An 18,520-nucleotide genomic window follows, 5' to 3' on the forward strand; every position below is an offset into this window, starting at 1 on the left:
ATGTTGCCGACTGCTTATGTTAGCTAGCACTGTTTATGTTAGCACTGTATGTTAGCTAGCTCTGTGTGTTTATGTTTTATGCTTAGCCACTGTTTATGCACACAAAATGATCAATCCTACTGTAAGTTACCTCATGAACTTATCAAGAATAAATATCCGCTCATTATATTTGTGCGTAAAGGGAGTAACTTAGGGTGGTTTCACACATAAGCTGTGTTCGGAATCGCTCCCTCGTTCAGCCCAAAATGGCTGACGCCCTATATAGTTCAATATAGTGAATAGGGAGCGATTCCGAACACAGTTTGTGCGCACCAAACGAGCTTTGGGCCCGAGAGCGCTCTGTATGGGCCTGTGTGAAGACAACAATCGCAGACAAGTGTGCACTAAAACAGCCGTTCCGAGACCCTCCTGAAGAGGTGTTTTCGGAGCGGTCACAACCGATTTCTAGGGCGCTCCAGTTGTGTGAAACTGCCCGTTCTCGGACGGATGTTTGACCTAAAAAGACCCCGTAGTCAGATGCGCTGTGCATTGTGGGGCGCACTGTTTGTTTACTTGACTCTCCAGTGGAGTGCGAGCTAGCTATCGAGCTAGCGCAAAGGTGATGAGGGACTGAATAACTGAAATATTATAACTGAAATAACCGAAATAAGAGGACAATATACATGAATAAGCACTAGTGCTATGAGCAACAGGCGTTGTAACATCTCCATGTTTACTTCATCTCCAACGTTAGCAGCATACCTAGGCTAGTGCAAAAATTACTCTGTCGCCATGAGTGTTATACGTTCTGCTTTTTGTGGTAATTGTAACGTTGAGTTGGCAACTTTGAAACATTTCAGTTGTGACCGTTTCTTGAACTTTTGTGAGACCTTTGTTCGTTGGCCACCATTAGGCTGCCTGACGCAAATTCATCTCGGCTAACGTTAGCTAGCTACAGTTTTGGCAATGTAATCGTCGTCTGATTGGCTATAAGCCAATCTTTAATCATTTTGAGAGAGAACAGAATAGCTCACTGTCCCAAATGCTCTGGCAACGTCTGTGAAAGTCCCCATGTTCATTTGGTCAATGAGTAGGCTGTGCTAGGTAGGCAGTTGGCACTACTAGCTAGCTAAGCTATTATTGCTAAAATTAGCCATCTTATTAGATTCTGCAAAACTTCCGATGTCTATCACAGGCTGGACAGTCATATCAATGTCTCTTCTGTGTGCAGTATTTCTGTCTCTTTCACTTTGTTAATTGTCCTGTCTCTCCCTCCAGCCCAGGTGGCCTATGGGCTCTGGCACATCCAAACTGGAAGGTGCCAGAAACTGGGAAAAACTCGAGGTGATGATGCAGGCGAAGGGCGAGAGGAGACATGAGGACCAGTACAGAGAACAGGTATGGAGACCAGAGTAGAACCAGGATGTTACTGTTATACTAGCACAGAACAGTGAAGATTAGCACAGACCAGCATATTCATGGGTTTCAAATGTAGTCCTAGACCTGCCATATTGGGGACCAACACAGGTGTTTCAATTGATCTTATGCAGTAGAACTAATTCATTAATTTGAAACACCTGTGTTGGTCCGGCAGGTCTAGGACTACATTTGAAACCCATGAATACGTGCAGACCAGGTACTCTATAGCCGGGCACTTGGTCTAGACTTTATCTTAATATTATTTTAAATATTATTTTAGACCACCTACTTTATCTTAATATTATTTTTTATCTTATTTTAGACCACCTACCTTGGGGCCCGAACATGGGACTCCACGCCACATCGTCCACAAACCACAGCATGCGACGCCAGTTCTTATGGTTGGTGTTTGTTTTTTCTGACCTGTTCACATTTTTTTTATTATATATACTTATCAAAGACCAATTCTTTCAGCCATTTACAAAGTCAAATTTATATTGAATTCTGTGTTTTAGATCGGCCATGACGTCTTGACTACACACAACCCCCCAGGTTATTCTGCTTTTGTTGTACATCCATCAGACTACTGTACACCTGAGTTGTGTGCACAGTTGTGTACAGTTACAGTACCAGTCAAAAGATTGGACACCTTTGCATTCAACTGGATGAGAAGGTGTCCAAACTATTGATTGTTACTGTACATGCCATCTGTCTAGAGTATTTATATAGCCTACCATATGTCTAGTGTCCATCTCCATAATGTCATATGCTGTTCATACTGTACTATATGTATGCTGATATATGTTATGTAGCCTACTGTATGTTCGTTATGCTGCTTTTGAACATTTTCTTTACTGTACCTGTCTCCTCTTACGAGTATTGCATTAATCTGTGTTATATTGATGTGCTACTTTAAATAAAATTTAAAAAAAGTTCACACATCTGTTCTCATTTATTGAATGCATTATTAGCAATATTACATGCATTAGCATAGCAACGTATAGAGTGCATTAGCATGCAGTGTGTGGGGAGGGTGGTGCAGTGTGAGCAGCAAGCCACCAACGCACTGACGGAGGACGTAGGGCCGCCGAGTTGGTCGTCAGCGGGCCGCTGGCTGCCCACTCATGATCTGCTAGCTGGGCAGAGTCCCCCTGGCGCACAGTGTAATGGGCCTGCAACTTTTGGAGGATTGGAATGATCTGGCCACAGGTTGGGTTTCTTTCACTGGAGACACAGAGTGTGGATGTGTGCAGCACACGCATCGGCTCCACAAACTCCTCTGCCTTCCTGAAGTCCCCTGTGTTCATGCTGTTGACTCTGTCCTTCTCCACCTACTTCCTGAGCTGTGGGTCCAACTGACAGGAAAACACAAACAAATCACACACAAACAAAATTAGTCACCCAAAATCTATCAATTTACTAGCATTAATTTTCGTATAGCCTAACTGAGTGAATAACATATTGTATGTTGCTGTTATCTTTAATGACAAAATAATAAAAAGCATGATTCAAAAAACGATAAATTAGCATTACACTTTAATATCATTCATTTTTCAATCATGCATCTATAATCAAAAGAATGTACTGAGATGTGATCTCACTGAGCAATTGCTGCTTCTCCTTCAAGACCACTTTGGCCTTGTGGGACGTCTTCATCCACACCACTGTGGCACGGACCCTGGCTGCCCAGTTGGACTTGTAGATCTTCTGAGCGGCCATGTAGAGAAGGGTTTGTACTTGAGGTTGAGAGCCGCTAAAGCCTCCCTATAGAAAATTGCTGTGGGAATGAAGCAGAACTAACATTTCTTGGTAGGGCTGTAGGCTAACCAAAAGCCATACCTTGTAGCCCTCCCCAACCCCCACGGGTTTACATTGACATGCAAATAGGCCTAGCTGAGGAAAACCATGATGGTCTCATTTCATTACAGGCTACCATTTGACAACAGCGCACGCTGAGGGAAACAGTTGTCTCATTTCACTAGTGCTAGCTAGCTAGTTGATGTGAAGCTAGATTCCCCCCCCCGCTTCAGTATGTACGCCAAAGAGTTTAGAATAACTACACCAGTTATGCGGTTGAGCTCTATCACATATTTCACATTGTCAAACTTGACAGAACATTTGAACATTTTAAACATAAAGCAACAACAAACAAATTATAGCTTGCTTACCTGACTCACTCTGGAAATATCCTGTGGTAGTGAGGATCGCTCCAGTCACCACGTAACGTTAGCTTAGTATTGTTGTGGTTTCTGCAGGTCAGTCAGGTGGGCGGGTCACGTGCAACCATTTTTTTCTCTATTTAAAAAAATAAAAAAAAAGATTAATTGCCTACAGTTAGGGTGGCAACTGGGTTGGCAAGGCATTTTTCAGGGGTGGCAATAAGATGATGTTTACTTTAGTTTATGTGGCATCTGATCTGGCATTTTATTTGAACATGTATGTTTTTATAGGCCTATCATCGTATCACTTATCACCCAATTTAATTGGTCTCGGTGTAGGTAGGGGAGAGCCGGTTCAAAATTTGCATTTTTTGGTTTGATTCCATCTACAACGAAAATAAGATAGAGATTCCAAATGTTATGACACAACTTGTCCTTCACTATTATCAACTGTAATGTTCGTGTCCTATCTCTGTTTTTTGGGCATGTAATTCTCGTTACTTTCAACAAATGTATTATTAGACATAATATCATACTAATATATAGCCTTCCTGAGCTGCCTGCCTGATGGTCTCAGGGCTAAAGAGACCGCGCGTCGTTTTCCTCACCCTAACTAACCCCCCAACCCCCACGAAATTCAAATTAGTTTGAGCATACATTGACATGCAAATATGCCGTCTGTCTGCGGGTAGCGAATGTCAAAGGACAGGGAGCAACCTTATATTACAGCCAACTCTGTGATAAGCTGATGTGTACTTTTTTTACATTTTATGACACACAACTTGCACATGTTCTTCACTATTATCAACCATATCATAATAATATATAGCCTTCAATGACCTACAGAGCTGCCTCACACTCTTGTTTGTAGCCCTCTGCAACCCCCACCCATACAACAGTATACTACAACTAAATAACATTGGTTGGATAGGCTAATAATAGCCTAATAAAAAACTGTTTGAGCTAGCTAACGTTACCTACCATTAGCTCAACCGGGACAGTTTCCAGTTAGCGATGAGAGGCAAAGTCCCAAGCCCAGTTGATAGCCTCCATCGTGGGATGAGGGTTGTGCAATTGTTCACAATCCAGTTTCATACACCCAACGTTAGGCTAGCTAAGCTAGCTAGCAAGCAAGCAGTTGCAAAGTTGCAAAAATGATGCGGGGGGCAATATCTCTCGCTAGCTATGCATGCCGTATTATATTATTTTAAGAGTTGGCCCCAAAACACAAAAACGTTAATTTGAAGTTAAAAGCAAACAAAAGCTGGGGCCGTATATAAACTAGGCCGTCTCATTCATGACGGCGACAGGCACTAGCCTGGCAGACTGCATCGAATAGTTATCAAACAAGCTTGGGAACTAACGTTAGCTGGCATAATCCAATAATTCCCCCAAAAGAACCCCTCCACTGCACAAGCGTTTTACCAAACCTAGCTAATAAGCACAAGCTACTGAGTGCAACGTTAGCCCTGCTAACGGAGAGAACGGATTTGGAGGAGATTGTTGCAGCTGGTGCTAAATGAGGCAAAGGAGCATGTCAAATAGAATACAACAAACATGCGGAAACTGTATTCAATCACTTCTTCTTACGGCTTTCCAGCAGTGTCGATGCAACTATTACTGCCCTCCACAGAATGTTGCTACATACTTCACGTCCGGATGTAAACAAGCCGGATTGCCAGATTGGTGCTGCAGCCCCAACGAGTGCTCCAAATCCCCCCAATGCGATAAAAACCCTCCCAAATATTATATATTTATTTAGTATAATATATATCTATATATCATAATACATGTTAAGAAAAATGCCTTTCTGCTCAAATTCCCAAAATAATAACTAATGTGGTAAAACTGCAACACAAGCCTACCCCAGCGGCTTGGCTAAATCCGACCGGGCCTGAGTAAACATGGAATTCATCCATAAATCCATCTATAAATTGCTCAATAGGTGAATAGTCCTACATCATACTGCGCCAATGTGTTCTTATTTTTCAAGTGTTATCAGTGATATGCTTTCTATTTGATAATAGGGCTTGGGAAAACGTAGTCCCAGACACGACCATCTTATTTCTAGACACAGCCGCATTTGGTGTCACAAACACACACACGAGCGCCATCTAGCGGCCATTGTGTGTCAATAACAGCCTCCCATTCTAAAGACTGCGGGGGCATTTGACCCACCCCCCAGCTATGCTGGTAAGTTTCAAATGCTTGGCGCTGCTAGTGTTAATAACCAGGGCTTATTATGAACAGATGCTCCGTTACGTTCAGGACTTTATGAACATGAGTGGAGCCACGCCCCCATCTGGAAACGCTCAACCCCTCCGCCCACTCAAACTTTAACAGAACAGAGACATGGGAAAAGAGACGGAGTAAGAAAAGAGAGTGTTTGTGTGTGTGCATGCGTGTGTGTGTGCGTGTTAGTGTGTGTGTGTGTTTGTGTGAGAGGGTCAGTCAGTTCTCAGATCCTCATCCCTCCTGATGCAATGTAAATTCCCCCACAATCCTTTGCTCCGAGGACCAACCGCTGGGTCATCGCTATGACAATAGAGACTGATCCACAAACAACCCCCCCCCCCCCCCCCCCACCTTCCTCTCTCTCTAATCCTTACTGACAAACACACACACACGTGACTTGAATCGTTATGTATGTCACAGTTCAATAGCTAAACTCACTGACTGTCAGTAAGTCAGTCCGTCCATCCATCTGTCAGTCATCCCCTCCAGATCCAAGATGGCTGAGAATCGGAGCCCTAATAGGCTATTTGGTTGCCGAGCACCAGCCAATTATCATATTCCCCCATTGCGTCCCTGTGTATTTTATGTCCCAAGATTTAGGAGCAAAGGAGAGAGAGAGAGAGAGAGAGAGAGAGAGAGGAGGGAGGAAGAGAGAGAGAGAGAGGAGGGAGGAAGAGAGAGAAAGAGAGAGAGAGAGAGAGAGAGAGAGAGAGAGAGAGAGAGAGAGAAACACCAATCCGAGTAAACCAAATTATAAAACAATGTATAGAAACCTATTTGGAATGAAGAATAACGTACTCCCGCACACACTTTTTCTCTGCTTTTTAATCAGTCAACGTTTGGGTTTCTACCTTCATCAGGACAGATTTTTAGAAACCTATTTGGAACATTGGAAAGAAGTACCTAAACGCCAAAGTAGATTCGAATGTTTTCTGGCCCTAAAATGAGATTATAAACGGGCAGAATATCTCTCCACTGTCAGAGAAAGAAAGCGGAGACAGATCCTAACCAAGTACAGACCCAGTGACCACAAATTGACAATCGAAAAAGAGACGGCATAAAAAATCATGGCAACCAAAATAACTCCTGTTCGACAGGTGAAAAACAGAGATGCACTTCCTCCTCCTCAAGCATTCAATGAAATAAGGAACATTTTAACTATTTGAACAAGTTTAAATCTGTTATTCCACACTTCAAACATCTTAATGTCTTCTCAAAACTAATAATGCTCCTAGTAGAAGGAGACAGGGCATGTATGGCTGCCCAATACGCATCAGCATGCCACAACCTGAGGGGACAGTGAGTCACCTAGACACACACACACACACACACACACACACACACACACACACACACACACACACACACACACACACACACAGCAAGATTTGTGAGCAGCTGTGACAGGAAAAGGACATCCATTGGAACACAACCATCATTAAGAGAGAGAAAGATAGAAGGACAGAGAAGGAGCGAGAGAGAGATAGAGAGAGAGGGACGGAGAGGGAGTGATGGAAAGAGAGAGGGACAGAAAGATAGATGGACAGAGAGGGAGTGAGAGAGACAAAAACAGAGCGATGGAGAGGGAGAGAGAGAGTGATAGAAAGAGGGAGAGAGAGAAAGATAGACGGACAGAGAGGGAGTGGGAGAAAGAGAGAGAGAGTGAGAGAGAGAAAGAGAGGGACAGAAAGGGAGAGAGAGAGTCCACCGTCATGTATATTGTCTAGACTGTCATATTTTGCCCTCGAGGGAAATGGAGACATGAAATGAAATGCAAATCACTTTCTGATGAGAAGAAATTAGGTCCAAACACTATGTGACCTCCTCCCTCCACCCCTCTCTCTCTCTCACACACACACACACACACACACACACGCTAGCCATGTTTCCATCCACACGTTTTATGCAAATTAAGTTATATCGAATTAAAAATGCCTTAAGGAAACAGTCAAATTCGATTAAAAATCATGAAATTCGACAAAAGGTTTGTACTGTCGATCTCATCGGATTTTCTCTTGTTCGATAAAAGTCTTTTGTGATAAATGCTTTATCCGATTTAAAGCTCTAGATGGAAACGCACGTTCGCCGGCTTTATTCGCATTCATATTTTTAGCGATCCTCACACAATTCGACTGACAAGTGGATGGAAACATGGCGACTGTCTCTATGACATCTTCACATGAAGATAAAACTGGGAGGATAAGAAGTCAATCCTGATGAAGCCATCCTTCACATTCACCACCTTCCCTCACCTCCCTCCTCTCCTCCTCTCCCCTTCTCCTCCTCTTCCCTTCTCCTCCTCTCCTCACCTCCCTCCTCTCCTCCTCTCCCCTTCTCCTCCTCTCCTCCTCTCCCCTTCTCCTCCTCTTCCCTTCTCCTCCTCTCCTCACCTCCCTCCTCTCCTCCTCTCCTCCTCTCCCCTTCTCCTCCTCTCCTCACCTCCCTCCTCTCCCCTTCTCCTCCTCTCCTCACCTCCCTCCTCTCCCCTTCTCCTCCTCTTCACACCCACATTCACAATGATTTATACACAGCTGTGTGGGTGTGTGTGTGTGTGTGTGTGTGAGTGTGAGTGTGTGTGTGTGTGTGTGTGTGTGTGTGTGTGTGTGTGTGTGTGTGTGTGTGTGTGTGCACTCTGGTAGAGTATGTGAACCTGTCTCCATGTGTAGTGGTGGTGAGTGTGTGTGTGTGTGTGTGTGTGTGTGTGTGTGTGTGTGTTACCATGTGTAGCAGACCACAAGCACAGTTCTGTGGTCTCCACCAGTCCTACTCATTCTTCCCACTGATCAACTCCCACACCTACACAACCGCCACTAGCCTTCCCACTCCTACACCACAACCAGCCCCAGCCTCGGCCCCAGCCTCGGCTCCAGCCTCGGCCCCAGCCTCGGCCCCGGCCCCAGTCGTAACCACATCAATATCCTGTGTGTGGCTGGACTGCCTGTTCCCATTGCTTGCGTTGGTTCAGACCCCACATGTGACAGAGGGCTTGATGGCTGTGTTCCCCTGGGAAATGTTTAGCACCACACACACACACACACAGACACACACCCACACACACACCCCCACACACACACACACATGTGAAAGCATGTCCTTACAGGAATAGAAGAACAAGATACCGTCAGCTCTAGAGCCCGTTAGGGCGCTGGGACCACTCCCCATCCACAGCGGGACTCTGATTAGGGAGTGAGGAGACAAGGAGACAAGGAGACAGGGAACAGTATTTGACTCTTTACTGAAGCTCAAGTTCAACAGGCCCATGGAATGTATACTGTATCTACGGTATCTGGAAATAAGTTACAGAAAAGATTGATTGATTGATTGATTGATTGATTGATTGATTGATTGATTGATTGAAGGCTACAGTAATACAAGCTAACAATGAGGGCCGAAATAGCCACATCTTCACACATAACGATAGCCTATTTAACGATACATTACAATGGCCGACATATGCATAACAATGGCCTATAGCCGCCAATACACTTGTCAGTCATATATGACTGATGTCACAGGCTGGCCACATGAGATCCACGTTGGGGTCGAGTAATTGCTAACCGCTGTTGTGACACCAGTTATGTGTTATTGCGGTTGTTGGGCTTAGCGAAGCCAGATAAGGACAAATATATCCTGAGTGTGTTGAACTGGCTTCGTAGTAGAGGCCTCAGGCCTAGTTTCTGCCTCTCTCCTCATCTGACACCTTATTCAAGGATCCCTGTGTATCAGATCAGCTCTGGGCTAGAAGCAGATCGTCACCATCATCAACAACATCATCATCACACACAACAAAAACGTCAACAACAATAGTCCATTGATGATCATTCAAGGTGTGATGAAGCACCCGGCCCCGTTGGATGACTAGCATAGCCTCGGGGATCAATATTGCATAGCACTGCAGCCTGTGTGTGTGTGTGTGTGTGTGTGTGTGTGTGTGTGCGTGTGTGTGTGTGTGGTGTGTGTGTGTGTGCCAGACCAGGGTATATTTTACATGTACATGCGTATGCTTTTAACCAAAGCGACTTAAAAGAAGAATGTTTGTCAAGAGTGCTGTGAGTGAAGCGAGTGCTCATCCCAGCCATCGTCAGTTCATCCTTTAGGGACGAGGGACACTGGCAGTCACCGTGCTGGAATAAGGAAGAGGATGTCATCCATAATACAGTCCTTGGGGGGGGGGGGAGGGGGGGGTTGGGTTAGGGGATAGCTGGTATGTTGGGGGGGGTGGATAAGTGGTTAGGGGGTGGTTAAACCCTCCCTAAAACACCTAGCTATACTGTAACCCACCCCTAACATCCCAGCTATTCGCTAGCCCCGCCCCCCCCCCCCAACATCTGAGCTATCCCCTAACCCAACCCCCTCACCCCCCCCCCCCCCAACATCTGAGCTACCCCCTAACCCAACCCCCCTCACCCCCCCCCCCCAACATCCGAGCTATCCCCTAACCCAACCCCCCCCTCACCCCCCCAACATCTGAGCTATCCCCTAACCCAACCCCCCTCACCACCCCCCCCCCCCAACATCCGAGCTATCCCCTAACCCAACCCCCCTCACCCCCCCCCCCCCAACATCCGAACTATCCCCTAACCCAACCCCCCTCACCCCCCCCCCCCCCCCCAACATCCGAGCTATCCCCTAACCCAACCCCCCCCCCCCCCCAACATCTGAGCTACCCCCTAACCCAACCCCCCCCCCCCCCCCAACATCCGAGCTACCCCCTAACCCAACCCCCCTCACCCCCCCCCCCCCCCCAACATCCGAGCTATCCCCTAACCCAACCCCCCTCACCACCCCCCCCCCAACATCCAAGCTACCCCCTAACCCAACCCCCCTCACCCCCCCCTATCTAACCCCATGGACTGTATTATGGATGAAATCCTCCTCCCTATTCCAGCACGGTGACCGCCAGCGTCCCTCGTTCTTATGAAGGCTGACCTGACGATGACCGGGATGTGCACTCGCTTCACTTACAGCCCTCTTTAGTTAAAAGCATACGCTAAATGACTAGAATGCACATGTAAAATATACCCTGGTCTGGCACACACACACACACACACACACACACACACACACACACACACACACACACACACACACACACACACACACAGCTGCTCTGCCGTCCTGAAGGACAGCTCTCAAACCACATTGCTCTGCTCTCCACTGGCCCTAAATAAACCTCATTAGGAGTGTGTGTGTGTGTGTGTGTGTGTGTGTGTGTGTGTGTGTGTGTGTGTGTGTGTGACGGGGAAGAAAAGAACAGATGGGAGAGTTGGCGGAGTGTGTCTGTATGAAAACAGTTGAATGTGACAGGAGCCATAACACTTTACACACGTACACACGTACACACACGTACGCACGCGCGCACACACACACACACACAAAACCCTATCCAGCCTGATAATTAGTTAGAAATCCACCAGAGGAACAGAACAGTGAAATAGGTCATTACTATAAACACCATATCACACAGAACTGAGAATCTATGTAGAGTCTGTGTTTGTGTGTGTGTGTGTGTGTGTGTGTGTGTGTGTGTGTGTGTGTGAATATGATTTTTGAATACATGGAGCATGAAATAGTTTCTCCAAATCTGATCATTCCCTGCTGTTGTCTGGAAGGGTGTGTTTGGCTGAGTGATGGATTTGAGCCACATTTACATGTGTGTGTGTGTGTGAGAGTGTGTGTGTCTACATTTGTGTCTGTTGGTGTGAATATTCCATTTGCTGGCTCATTAAGCTAAGATGTATCCAGGTGGAGTGTGTGTGTGAGTGAGTGTGTGTGTGTGTGTGTGTGTGTGTGTGTGTGTGTGTGTGTGTGTGTGTGTGTATCTTGGCACGCTGAGGGGCACCGTTGCCTTGCTGTACCTGCAGCCGAGAGGAGAACCCAAGGTCAGTCAGCAGGAGAACCTTCAAGGACATGAGAACCTCAACTACTCACGCAGAGCACTCACAAAACCGTGTGCTCATTGTAACAGATTATTTAAATGACTGTTTGTGTGTGTTTTACATTGATTTCAACCACGAAGAACCAGAATCAGAATAGATTTGTTCTTCCAAACCGGGGCAACTACAGATTTCTGGGGATCCTCTTTTACAATTTGAAAAACATGAATCAGAGCTTTACGGGACATGCTAATAGATGGATGGTCCTGTAGGTTGACAGTCAAAGGTCTTAACACCCAACACCATGGTGATACTCCTCCCCCAACAGCAGCTTCCATAGAACCAGTCCGGTGTTCCCTTCCCCTCCATCCTGGTCTGCGTATGCTCACTTTTTACTTAAGTGTCCTTGAGCAAGACACCTAACCCCAAATTGCTCCCAATGAGCAGGTTAGCACCTTGCATGGCAGCTACCGCCATTGGTGTGTGAATGTGTGTGTGAATGGGTGAACGAGAGGCCATTGTAAAGCGCTTTGAGTGCCGCTAAGGTGGAAAAGCGCTATATAAGTGCAGTCCATTTACCATTTACCATTTAGTGCCTGGGCCCTGTAGAGTCATTTAAAGTTTGGGAGTTCGAAGCCACCTTTGGTTATATGTGCTTGCAATTTCTTCAAGCCTAATTGATTGATTTTCTTCTCGTTGTTTCCCCTTCCCTATAAGAAGTCCAGGATAACTTTATCGTTCTCTTTAAACTATGAGTCTGCTATTGGAATTGGTAAATGGAAGAGTAGATAGTAAATTACTGGGGCTATCATCATTTTATTACAATTTATCTTCCCCCACAGAGACAGGCAAATTTGTGTCCAATGCTGAAACTTGTTCCTCATTGAACTTAATAACGGTTTTAAATTGGTCTCAAGCTCAAGTCTTTAAGGGAGGGTGTCACCCATATTCCTCAGTATTTTATACCTCTAGTAGACCATTTAAACTTCCATTTGGAAAAATAAGATGATGGGCAGAAGCTAGATAATGGGAGAGCCTCAGATTTCTCCCAATTAATTTGATAACCTGAGTACTCTGAAAACTACACTGAAAACTTAATAATGAAGTACCGAGGGAATTGAGATTTCTGGGTCTGCGATTAAAAAAAACAATCATATCATCAGCATATAACATAAGTTTATGTTCCTTATCTCCAATTTGTAAACCATGTATATTGTTACTCTCTCTCTTATCTTTTGGGCCAATGGCTCCAAAGCTATAATAAATAATAATGGTGACAAAGCACATAAAAAGGCTGTGATAAACATTTTTGTCACTACACATGCAGAGGGAGATCATTATACATTTCTAAAACATGATATGAAATAGTCACCAAAACCAAACTTTTTCCAAGACAAAAAACATATAATCCGAATTAACACAATCAAATGCATTTTCTTTATCAAGAGATAAAGCTATACAAGGTAGAGTTAAGTCCTAACATGCCCACTGAACATTGATTAGACACCTGAGGATGTCTGCACTGTATCTTTTAGTATCTTGTATCTGGGTTCTCTCTCAATTAAATAGGTTTCCTGTATATAAGCAATATCATATCTACCAGATTTTAAATATGACAGCACTTTCTTTCTTTTTACCACACTCACTAACTCACAACCTTCCATGGGTTAGTCCCTATAGCTATATCACTCATCCCCACTAAACCCCCACTTATTCTAGTAATCTTACCATAGACAATAATACATTGAACAGAAAAAAAAGAACAAAAATGAATTCTTAAGAAAATATACAATACCACACCCTGCCGTGCACTGCAGTGCAGGGTTGATGCTTAGCCATAAACCTAAAAGCTAATCTCATTCTGAGAACAAACAACTTATATTTCAACTATAATTCTCACAAGAGCAAACTGCTCAGCAGCTGCATTAGCAGCTGGGCATATTATTAAATCTAATGTATAATGCATGAAGAGGGTTCAGAATAAATAATGAGCAAAATTATATTTGAATAATAATTAACCCAGCAGGCTCATTGAGAGAAGATAGAGAAGGGGAGGGGAAAAAATAATACATTAAATTAATATAGGCCTACTGTATATAAAGTAGGCTACCATAATACCAGAAAACTACCTCAGAAGCATATTATTAGAAGTAGGGTAGCCAGTCCCGATATCTCACCAATGCCGTTGTTGTAGACTTAAGTTTATGAATTTTAAACTCTGTCCAAAAACGTCTTGGCTTCCTCCGCAATAGAGTGATTGGCTCCATCGTGCTTGAAGATCAAAGGAAGATCAGGGAAAACTTTATTCCTCTTTTGTGGAGCTCTCTCTTAACTGTATTGAAAGTCTTTCTCGTTTCCGCCACTTGTTTGGAATAGTCCGGATAGATCCTTACCACTGATCCATTCCAGGTAATACCATCTGTGTCTCTCGCAGCACGTATAATCCGTTCTTTATCTGGGTATCAGAGAAGGTTAAAGATAATCGGTCTTAAAATTTCCCCTGTTTACGCCAAACACCGAGTCTATGTGCCCTCTGAATGAACAGAGTCAATTTTGAGCATGAGGGGGATTTCTCTCTGAAGAAAGGTGATCATATCATGTCCTTCAGCTTGTTCAGGGATACCAAACATTTTCAAGTTCAGTTTTCTCCCTCTATTATCCAAATTGTCAATGTGCTGCTCGAGTTAATTGGTCCTGTTCTGGAGGGACTGGATAGTTTGGGCACTAGCGTCTGACACTTCCTCTACCCTAACAATTATACCCTCCGCTTCTTCTGTCTGAATACTAAGCGTACTAAAACAGTCTTATTTATATCAGCTGTATCATCCGCTATGTTCAGTACAGTTATGTTCAGAGACCCCATTTGCTCCATTGAGGCCTCAAGTGGCGCAGTCTCCGATTCATCTTACATATTGGAAGTGTCTATGTCGTGGCCCTTTTCTTCTCGTTGTTTCCCCTTTCTGGTATTCCACTTTGACAAATCTGCGAGCCTGTTTCTTGTGTTAGTCACTGGTATACATTTTTTAGGAAATTCTTCCCTCAAAACATATTTTTATCCTAATTGCGCCCAGGGCTGCCACGCCAAACAAAGCTATTTTGGCCAGTGCTGGTATTGTGTGGTGTAGTTTGGTATTGTGTGGTGTAGTTTGGGCAGTGCTGGTATTAAGTGGTGTAGTTAAAGTAGTGCTGGTATTGTGTGGTGTCGTTTGGTCATTGCTGGTATCTGTCATATTAAGTCAGTCATTTCATCTTTTTCTTTTGTTTAGTCAAGTTTTAGGTCTGAGGTCTGAGCATTTTAGTCTTAGTCTCATCTTAGTCTTTTTTGTTTCATCTCAATGTAGTCGCCGAAAACGGATGACATTTTAGTCTACAGTCGGTACAAAAACGCTGCAGATCAGTTTTCAATCAATCATCAATCAAGTTGGATTTATATAGCGCCCTTCATGATACCCAGAGCGCTTTACAGAGTCCAGTATTCATTCAGACAGTCATACCGGTGGTGGCAAGCTACATCTGTAGCCACAGCTGCCCTGGGGCAGACTGACAGAAGCGTGGCTGCCAATCAGCGGCCCCTCCGACCACCACCAACATTCATTCACATTCATACGTTGCATCACATCACATTTTCGTTTGCCATCACCATATTACCGGCGTGTCGTGCGCACAAACACCCACCTTCCCCAGTACGCCCCACTCCTCAGCAGCTGCTTTTAATTGGTCCGCTATGTTTTGTGCAGTGTGCCGCTCATCGCTGCTGCGTGTCTGTAGAACAGCGCTCTTCAAATCCCAGCTCTGAATGTAATGACAAGTGATGGTGACATATGACTCGGTGGTGAGAGCTGTCCACGAGTCGGTAGTAATTGCCACCTTGTCCACCTGTTGCAAATTACCTCTTATACTTTCCTCCGTATCCTCTTCTCCACTCTCGCAGCTGTTGTTTCCCGTGATGGTGGGTTGTAGTCTGGCTCCACGAAGGCCATGAGCTCCCTGAAGCCTTACCCCTCCACAAAACTTAATGGGAGCATATCTCCAGTCGCCATTTTAGTTATTAGCAGGCATCTTTTCCGTTCGTCTGGCGTCGCGTCGTCGTGAGCTAGCCAGGCTAGCAAACGATGGTGATTCGGGGTTGTCGTCCAGTCGTCTCATTCATTGCTTCGTTGTGCTTTAACCGCATGCGGTTGAGCATTGAGCCGGTTTGCGTATGATAAGCGAGTTTCACATTGCAGATTTTGCACTGCACTCTGTTTTCCACTTCTTTCTCAAAGTATTTCCAGACTGTACTTTTACGAGCAGAAGACATGTTGCGACTTGTGATGTGAGTAGCCTCACGCAGGTAGCCTAAAACATAATGTGCAGGTGCATGAATAACAAAGCTTTTTTGTTTTTCATAGTGAAACAATTACTCGGCATGGTTACTCGAGTACTGACGTCAACAACGAGTACTCGTGCCCATCCCTAACACACACCAGAATATTATTTTCAGAAGGTAGATGTTTGTTGTTTTTGTTGTTGTTTTTTTAAGATATTTTTTAGGGCTTTTCAGCTTTAATGTTATAGGACAGTGTAGAGACAGGAAATGTGGGATAGAGAGAGGGGAGGACATGTGGCACAGGACCCGAACCCGGGTCCACCGCGTGAAGGACTAGCCTTCATATGGTGCGCGCCTTACCCAGTGAGCTACCGGGGGCGCCCCAGAAGATAGATGTTTTACTTTTTTTGTTATGCAGCAGCTCTTTCCCTAAAGACAACATTATCCTTTGATTACCTTTTTACAGTATTTCATTTGAAGATTTTCCCATTTCTTGAAAACCTGCTGAGTAGTGAGCTTGTGGCCTAGTGGTAGAGTGTCCGCCCAGAGACTGGGAGGTTGTGGGTTCGATCCCCGGCCGAGTCATACCAAAGACTATAAAAAAGCCATTGCCTCCCTGCTTGGCACTCAGCATCAAGGGTTGGAATTGGGGGGTTAGATCACCAAATGATTCCCGAGCGCGGCGCCGCTGCTGCTCACCGCTCCCCCAGGGGATGATGGGTCAAATGCGGAGAACAAATTTCACGCACTCAGGTGTGTGACAATCAGTGTGACTTTAACCTTGAGGCTGAGATCGAGGCTGGGAGCAGGAGTGACATCGAGGCTGGGTCCAGGGTTGGACGGGAGAGGCGTGTGAACAGGAGATTCCACGTCGTTCCTGACCGTGACTGGGTCCGCTGGTTCCCAGTGCGAGGAGCGGTCAGGTTCTGGAGCTCCGCCTCCTCGTCCCACTCCGGAATCTCAGAATGCCGGACCCGTGCCAACATTCCATCAGGGGTTTGACAGATGTCACGGCAGCTGGGGCCGCTCGGCTAGAGAGCCTGACCTTAGCACGCACACACACACACACACACACACACACACACACACACACACACACAGAGTACCCTGAATACTGACAACATACAAATACATCCGTTCTCTTTTCTATAGCATCAGTCAGAACCCTGGAGCATCTCTGAGTACTGCAGGGACAGTGAACCCCTCGGTAAATGAACTGCACTTATACAGCGCTTCACTATCCAAAGCGCTTTACAATGGCCTCTCATTCGCCGATTACATTAGTCATTTAGCTGACGCTTTAATCCAAATAATTGCTTTTAAACAATAATTGCCTTGAATGTAGGAAAAGCCAATGTACTACTACCTGCCAGAACTCACTCAAGTAGATCTCCTTTCTAAAACAAGTGACTAAGAGCATAATCTAGTGCTGAAGGCAAAGTGCAAGAATAGCAATCTAAAATACAATAGGTGCTTAAGAGGGAGGATTGAGGTAGTACTTCTTGAATAGATGAGTTTTGAGCCTACCTCCTCCTGTCGCCTAATGTCTGTCTCCTCTGTCTCCTAATGTCTGTCTCCTCCTCTGTCTCCTAATGTCTGTCTCCTCTGTCTCCTAATGTCTGTCTCCTCTGTCTCCTAATGTCTGTCTCCTCTGTCTCCTAATGTCTGTCTCCTCCTCTGTCTCCTAATGTCTGTTTCCTAATGTGTCTCCTCTGTCTCCTAATGTCTGTCTCCTCTTCTCTCCCCAACTCTGTCTCCTCCTCCTGTCTCCTAATGTCTGTCTCCTCCTCTGTCTCCCAATGTCTGTCTCCTCCTCTGTCTCCTAATGTCTGTCTCCTCCTCTGTCTCCTAATGTCTGTCTCCTCTGTCTCCTAATGTCTGTCTCCTCTGTCTCCTAATGTCTGTCTCCTCTGTCTCCTAATGTCTGTCTCCTCTGTCTCCTAATGTCTGTCTCCTCCTCTGTCTCCTAATGTCTGTCTCCTCTGTCTCCTAATGTCTGTCTCCTCCTCTGTCTCCTAATGTCTGTCTCCTCTGTCTCCTAATGTCTGTCTCCTCCTCTGTCTCCTAATGTCTGTCTCCTCTGTCTCCTAATGTCTGTCTCCTCTGTCTCCTAATGTCTGTCTCCTCTGTCTCCTAATGTCTGTCTCCTCCTCTGTCTCCTCCTCTGTCTCCTAATGTCTGTCTCCTCCTCTGTCTCCTAATGTCTGTCTCCTCCTCTGTCTCCTCCTCTGTCTCCTAATGTCTGTCTCTTCTATCTTCTAATGGTGCGTATTGGAAATCGTTGTGTGCGTCCGGTACGTGGCGGACGCCCTGTGATCAGGGTGGTTAAAACGGCGGTGTGAGAACAGAAGAACCGTCCTCTCGCCAGGAACACTGGGAGCCCGAGAACGCAGCGATCGATCGGCCGTCAGCTCTCTGATAAACTCATCTCTGAGTATGGATCGGCTCACACACTGTCACTAATGCTATTCATGAAGCATAACTACCGCAGGTGAGGGAGAGGCCTGGGGACGAGGGGAGAGGAGGAGAGGAGACAAGGGGAG

Source organism: Borostomias antarcticus (genome assembly GCF_949987555.1).
Source record: "Borostomias antarcticus genome assembly, chromosome: 30".
Classification (NCBI taxonomy): Eukaryota; Metazoa; Chordata; class Actinopteri; order Stomiiformes; family Stomiidae; genus Borostomias; species Borostomias antarcticus.